The sequence below is a fragment of the Oncorhynchus kisutch genome, linkage group LG5, assembly GCF_002021735.2.
Source record: "Oncorhynchus kisutch isolate 150728-3 linkage group LG5, Okis_V2, whole genome shotgun sequence".
NCBI lineage: Eukaryota > Metazoa > Chordata > Actinopteri > Salmoniformes > Salmonidae > Oncorhynchus > Oncorhynchus kisutch.
Window position 1 is genome coordinate 78018022 of NC_034178.2, and position 7831 is coordinate 78025852.

Below are 7831 nucleotides of genomic sequence, written 5' to 3' on the forward strand. Positions count from 1 at the left end.
CCAGGGTTCTGGTCTAGAAGCACGGTTTTCCAGCTATTAAACCCCGAGGGCCAGGGTTCTGGTCTAGAAGCACGGTTTTCCAGCTATTAAACCCAGAGGGCTAGGGTTCTGGTCTAGAAGCACGGTTTTCCAGCTATTAAACCCCGAGGGCCAGGGTTCTGGTCTAGAAGCACGGTTTTCCAACTATTAAACCCCGAGGGCCAGGGTTCTGGTCTAGAAGCACGGTTTTCCAGCTATTAAACCCCGAGGGCCAGGGTTCTGGTCTAGAAGCACGGTTTTCCAGCTATTAAACCCAGAGGGCTAGGGTTCTGGTCTAGAAGCACGGTTTTCCAGCTATTAAACCCAGAGGGCCAGGGTTCTGGTCTAGAAGCACGGTTTTCCAGCTATTAAACCCCGAGGGCCAGGGTTCTGGTCTAGAAGCACGGTTTTCCAGCTATTAAACCCCGAGGGCCAGGGTTCTGGTCTAGAAGCACGGTTTTCCAACTATTAAACCCCGAGGGCCAGGGTTCTGGTCTAGAAGCACGGTTTTCCAGCTATTAAACCCCGAGGGCCAGGGTTCTGGTCTAGAAGCACGGTTTTCCAGCTATTAAACCCAGAGGGCTAGGGTTCTGGTCTAGAAGCACGGTTTTCCAGCTATTAAACCCCGAGGGCCAGGGTTCTGGTCTAGAAGCACGGTTTTCCAACTATTAAACCCCGAGGGCCAGGGTTCTGGTCTAGAAGCACGGTTTTCCAGCTATTAAACCCCGAGGGCCAGGGTTCTGGTCTAGAAGCACGGTTTTCCAGCTATTAAACCCCGAGGGCTAGGGTTCTGGTCTAGAATCACGGTTTTCCAGCTATTAAACCCAGAGGGCCAGGGTTCTGGTCTAGAAGCACGGTTTTCCAGCTATTAAACCCCGAGGGCCAGGGTTCTGGTCTAGAAGCACGGTTTTCCAGCTATTAAACCCTGAGGGCCAGGGTTCTGGCCTAGAAGCACGGTTTTCCAGCTATTAAACCCCGAGGGCCAGGGTTTTGGTCTAGAAGCACGGTTTTCCAGCTATTAAACCCCGAGGGCCAGGGTTCTGGTCTAGAAGCACGGTTTTCCAGCTATTAAACCCCGAGGGCCAGGGTTCTGGTCTAGAAGCACGGTTTTCCAGCTATTAAACCCCGAGGGCTAGGGTTCTGGTCTAGAAGCACGGTTTTCCAGCTATTAAACCCCGAGGGCCAGGGTTCTGGTCTAGAAGCACGGTTTTGCAGCTATTAAACCCCGAGGGCCAGGGTTCTGGTCTAGAAGCACGGTTTTCCAGCTATTAAACCCAGAGGGCCAGGGTTCTGGTCTAGAAGCACGGTTTTGCAGCTATTAAACCCCGAGGGCCAGGGTTCTGGTCTAGAAGCACGGTTTTCCAGCTATTAAACCCCGAGGGCCAGGGTTCTGGTCTAGAAGCACGGTTTTGCAGCTATTAAACCCCGAGGGCCAGGGTTCTGGTCTAGAAGCACGGTTTTCCAGCTATTAAACCCCGAGGGCCAGGGTTCTGGTCTAGAAGCACGGTTTTCCAGCTATTAAACCCCGAGGGCTAGGGTTCTGGTCTAGAAGCACGGTTTTCCAGCTATTAAACCCCGAGGGCCAGGGTTCTGGCCTAGAAGCACGGTTTTCCAGCTATTAAACCCCGAGGGCCAGGGTTCTGGTCTAGAAGCACGGTTTTCCAGCTATTAAACCCCGAGGGCCAGGGTTCTGGTCTAGAAGCACGGTTTTCCAGCTATTAAACCCAGAGGGCCAGGGTTCTGGTCTAGAAGCACGGTTTTCCAGCTATTAAACCCCGAGGGCCAGGGTTCTGGTCTAGAAGCACGGTTTTCCAGCTATTAAACCCCGAGGGCTAGGGTACTGGTCTAGAAGCACGGTTTTCCAGCTATTAAACCCCGAGGGCCAGGGTTCTGGTCTAGAAGCACGGTTTTCCAGCTATTAAACCCCGAGGGCCAGGGTTCTGGTCTAGAAGCACGGTTTTCCAGCTATTAAACCCCGAGGGCCAGGGTTCTGGTCTAGAAGCACGGTTTTCCAGCTATTAAACCCAGAGGTCTAGGGTTCTGGTCTAGAAGCACGGTTTTCCAGCTATTAAACCCCGAGGGCCAGGGTTCTGGTCTAGAAGCACGGTTTTCCAACTATTAAACCCCGAGGGCCAGGGTTCTGGTCTAGAAGCACGGTTTTCCAGCTATTAAACCCCGAGGGCCAGGGTTCTGGTCTAGAAGCACGGTTTTCCAGCTATTAAACCCCGAGGGCTAGGGTTCTGGTCTAGAAGCACGGTTTTCCAGCTATTAAACCCAGAGGGCCAGGGTTCTGGTCTAGAAGCACGGTTTTCCAGCTATTAAACCCAGAGGGCCAGGGTTCTGGTCTAGAAGCACGGTTTTCCAGCTATTAAACCCTGAGGGCCAGGGTTCTGGCCTAGAAGCACGGTTTTCCAGCTATTAAACCCCGAGGGCCAGGGTTTTGGTCTAGAAGCACGGTTTTCCAGCTATTAAACCCCGAGGGCCAGGGTTCTGGTCTAGAAGCACGGTTTTCCAGCTATTAAACCCCGAGGGCCAGGGTTCTGGTCTAGAAGCACGGTTTTCCAGCTATTAAACCCCGAGGGCTAGGGTTCTGGTCTAGAATCACGGTTTTCCAGCTATTAAACCCAGAGGGCCAGGGTTCTGGTCTAGAAGCACGGTTTTCCAGCTATTAAACCCCGAGGGCCAGGGTTCTGGTCTAGAAGCACGGTTTTCCAGCTATTAAACCCTGAGGGCCACGGTTCTGGCCTAGAAGCACGGTTTTCCAGCTATTAAACCCCGAGGGCCAGGGTTTTGGTCTAGAAGCACGGTTTTCCAGCTATTAAACCCCGAGGGCCAGGGTTCTGGTCTAGAAGCACGGTTTTCCAGCTATTAAACCCCGAGGGCCAGGGTTCTGGTCTAGAAGCACGGTTTTCCAGCTATTAAACCCCGAGGGCTAGGGTTCTGGTCTAGAAGCACGGTTTTCCAGCTATTAAACCCCGAGGGCCAGGGTTCTGGTCTAGAAGCATGGTTTTGCAGCTATTAAACCCCGAGGGCCAGGGTTCTGGTCTAGAAGCACGGTTTTCCAGCTATTAAACCCAGAGGGCCAGGGTTCTGGTCTAGAAGCACGGTTTTGCAGCTATTAAACCCCGAGGGCCAGGGTTCTGGTCTAGAAGCACGGTTTTGCAGCTATTAAACCCCGAGGGCCAGGGTTCTGGCCTAGAAGCACGGTTTTCCAGCTATTAAACCCCGAGGGCCAGGGTTCTGGTCTAGAAGCACGGTTTTCCAGCTATTAAACCCCGAGGGCCAGGGTTCTGGTCTAGAAGCACGGTTTTCCAGCTATTAAACCCAGAGGGCCAGGGTTCTGGTCTAGAAGCACGGTTTTCCAGCTATTAAACCCCGAGGGCCAGGGTTCTGGTCTAGAAGCACGGTTTTCCAGCTATTAAACCCCGAGGGCTAGGGTACTGGTCTAGAAGCACGGTTTTCCAGCTATTAAACCCCGAGGGCCAGGGTTCTGGTCTAGAAGCACGGTTTTCCAGCTATTAAACCCCGAGGGCCAGGGTTCTGGTCTAGAAGCACGGTTTTCCAGCTATTAAACCCCGAGGGCCAGGGTTCTGGTCTAGAAGCACGGTTTTCCAGCTATTAAACCCAGAGGGCTAGGGTTCTGGTCTAGAAGCACGGTTTTCCAGCTATTAAACCCCGAGGGCCAGGGTTCTGGTCTAGAAGCACGGTTTTCCAACTATTAAACCCCGAGGGCCAGGGTTCTGGTCTAGAAGCACGGTTTTCCAGCTATTAAACCCCGAGGGCCAGGGTTCTGGTCTAGAAGCACGGTTTTCCAGCTATTAAACCCCGAGGGCTAGGGTTCTGGTCTAGAAGCACGGTTTTCCAGCTATTAAACCCAGAGGGCCAGGGTTCTGGTCTAGAAGCACGGTTTTCCAGCTATTAAACCCCGAGGGCCAGGGTTCTGGTCTAGAAGCACGGTTTTCCAGCTATTAAACCCCGAGGGCCAGGGTTCTGGCCTAGAAGCACGGTTTTCCAGCTATTAAACCCCGAGGGCCAGGGTTTTGGTCTAGAAGCACGGTTTTCCAGCTATTAAACCCCGAGGGCCAGGGTTCTGGTCTAGAAGCACGGTTTTCCAGCTATTAAACCCCGAGGGCCAGGGTTCTGGTCTAGAAGCACGGTTTTCCAGCTATTAAACCCCGAGGGCTAGGGTTCTGGTCTAGAAGCACGGTTTTCCAGCTATTAAACCCCGAGGGCCAGGGTTCTGGTCTAGAAGCACGGTTTTGCAGCTATTAAACCCCGAGGGCCAGGGTTCTGGTCTAGAAGCACGGTTTTCCAGCTATTAAACCCAGAGGGCCAGGGTTCTGGTCTAGAAGCACGGTTTTGCAGCTATTAAACCCCGAGGGCCAGGGTTCTGGTCTAGAAGCACGGTTTTCCAGCTATTAAACCCCGAGGGCCAGGGTTCTGGTCTAGAAGCATGGTTTTCCAGCTATTAAACCCCGAGGGCCAGGGTTCTGGTCTAGAAGCACGGTTTTGCAGCTATTAAACCCCGAGGGCCAGGGTTCTGGTCTAGAAGCACGGTTTTCCAGCTATTAAACCCCGAGGGCCAGGGTTCTGGTCTAGAAGCACGGTTTTCCAGCTATTAAACCCCGAGGGCCAGGGTTCTGGTCTAGAAGCACGGTTTTCCAGCTATTAAACCCCGAGGGCCAGGGTTCTGGTCTAGAAGCACGGTTTTCCAGCTATTAAACCCAGAGGGCCAGGGTTCTGGTCTAGAAGCACGGTTTTCACTGCTCCTGCAGTTTTGCTTCGGTAATGCAGTTTAAGTAACCACTGGCAAATAAATATGTTTTCCATGATGGCCATATAGAAGTCAGATTTGAAAATTCCTAATAAAACACTTTAGTCATCACCTTTGTGCACAAAACATCCATAGAATTATTCAAATAGTTGAGGAGGCAAATTATATATATATTCTATTGCACTCAGAGCCAAAGATATTACAATTTTATATGAATGTCTGACGTGTTAAACACTGTCTGATGTGTTTTTGTATGACGTGATAACGTCGTGACTGCTAGTGTGCATGTGACGTTGGTCCGTATAAACCAGCTGCAACACGGCTGTGGACGAATAGGGCAACGGGAGTAGATTACCTTAAACAGCGGTCGGACATCTTGCACGCAGTCTATTACCCTGTTCCTGAGGAATAACTGTAGTTCCTGAACCCTGTTCACAACCACATTCACAAATGACTTGGTTAGATGGCAAAGCTCAGCATTAGACCTGCTAATTCTAAATACATTTCATCTGTTTTGATTTAGTTGAAGTTGTTAATGGTGCATAGAATGCCAACAGGACGTCGTTCTACTACCTGACATGCAATGCCAACCGGATGTTTCTCTACTACCTGACATGCAATGCCAACAGGACATCGTTCTACTACCTGACATGCAATATCAACAGGACGTCTTTCTACTACCTGACATGCAATGCCAACACGACGTCGTTCTACTACCTGACATGCAATATCAACAGGACGTCTTTCTACTACCTGACATGCAATGCCAACAGGACGTCGTTCTACTACCTGACATGCAATGCCAACCGGATGTTTCTCTACTACCTGACATGCAATGCCAACAGGACATCGTTCTACTACCTGACATGCAATATCAACAGGACGTCTTTCTACTACCTGACATGCAATGACAACCGGACGTCGTTCTACTACCTGACATGCAATGCCAACAGGACGTTGTTCTACTACCTGACATGCAATGCCAACAGGACGTTGTTCTACTATCTGACATGCAATGACAACCGGACATCGTTCTACTACCTGACATGCAATATCAACAGGACATCGTTCTACTACCTGACATGCAATGCAAACCGGATGTTTCTCTACTACCTGACATGCAATGCCAACAGGACATCGTTCTACTACCTGACATGCAATATCAACAGAACATCGTTCTACTACCTGACATGCAATGCAAACTGGATGTTTCTCTACTACCTGACATGCAATGCCAACAGGACATCGTTCTACTACCTGATGTGCAATGCAAACCGGATGTTTCTCTACTACCTGACATGCAATGCCAACAGGACATCGTTCTACTACCTGACATGCAATATCAACAGGACGTCGTTCTACTACCTGACATGCAATGCCAACAGGACGTCGTTCTACTACCTGACATACTATGCCAACAGGACATCGTTCTACTACCTGACATGCAATACCATCCAGATGTTGCTCTAATACCCAACGTTAGTTATCCTCTGATTGTATTAGGCTGGGTTCAGAGCATTGGTTGTTTCTCAAATAGCACCCTATTCCCTATATAGTCCCATAGAGCTCTGGCACCCTAGTCCCTATATAGTCCAATAGACCTCTGGTCTAATGTAGTGCTCTACATAGGGAATATCCTGCCATTTGGGATGTATCAATTGCCTTGGTGGATAAAGGCTTTTAAGGAGATTAAGTGCAGAGATAAAGTATTAATCTGGGATAGTTTTGTAAGGCATGCGGAGTCCTATCATCCAGTCTTTCTAGGCATCATTTAGATGAGAGGTAAAATATACAGAGCCTTCAGACAGTATTCAGACCCCTGGACTTATTCTGTTGTTACAGCCTGAATTCAAAATGGGTTTAATTTCTACACACAATACCCCTTCATGACAGTATAAACACGGTTTCAGAAAATTTGCACATTTATTGAAAAACGTACATAAATATTCACACCCCTAAGTCAATACATGTTAGAATCACTTTTGGCAGCGATTAGTCCTTCTAAAAAAGTACCTAAGAGAAAAAAAAACTGGATTGTACCATATTTACCCATTTATTCTTTAAACTCTTCAAGCTCTGTCAAATTGGTTGTTGATCATTGCTAGACGACAATAAATAATAATAAAAACCATCAGATCATGACAACCAGATCAGAAATGTTCCTCCACAAACATGGAGATGGGCCAGGGTTCTGGTCTAGAAGCACGGTTTTCCAGCTATTAAACCCCGAGGGCCAGGGTTCTGGTCTAGAAGCACGGTTTTCCAGCTATTAAACCCCGAGGGCCAGGGTTCTGGTCTAGAAGCACGGGTTTCCAGCTATTAAACCCCGAGGGCCAGGGTTCTGGTCTAGAAGCACGGTTTTCCAGCTATTAAACCCCGAGGGCCAGGGTTCTGGTCTAGAAGCACGGTTTTCCAGCTATTAAACCCCGAGGGCCAGGGTTCTGGTCTAGAAGCACGGTTTTCCAGCTATTAAACCCCGAGGGCCAGGGTTCTGGTCTAGAAGCACGGTTTTCACTGCTCCTGCAGTTTTGCTTCTGTAATGCAGTTTAAGTAACCACTGGCAAGTAAATATATTTTTCATAACGGTCACATATAGAGGTCAGGTTTTGCCATAAACTTTCAATTTGATTTAAGTCAAAACTGTAACTAGGAGGGCCTCCCGGGTGGCGCAGTGGTTAAGGGGCGGCAGGGTAGCCTAGTGGTTAGAGCGTTGGACTAGTAACCGAAAGGTTGCAAGTTCAAATCCCCGAGCTGACAAGGTACAAATCTGTTGTTCTGCCCCTGAACAGGCAGTTAACCCACTGTTCCTAGGCCGTCATTGAAAATAAGAATGTGTTCTTAACTGACTTGCCTAGTAAGATAAAGGTAAAATAAAAAATAAAAACTGCAGTGCCAGCTGTGCCACCAGAGACTCTGGGTCCGCGCCCAGGCTCTGTCGTAACCGGCCGTGACCGGGAAGTCCGTGGGGCGACACACAATATGCTGGCAGCGCCAGCTGCTGGCTTCCGGGTTGGATGCGCGCTGTGTTAAGAAGCAGTG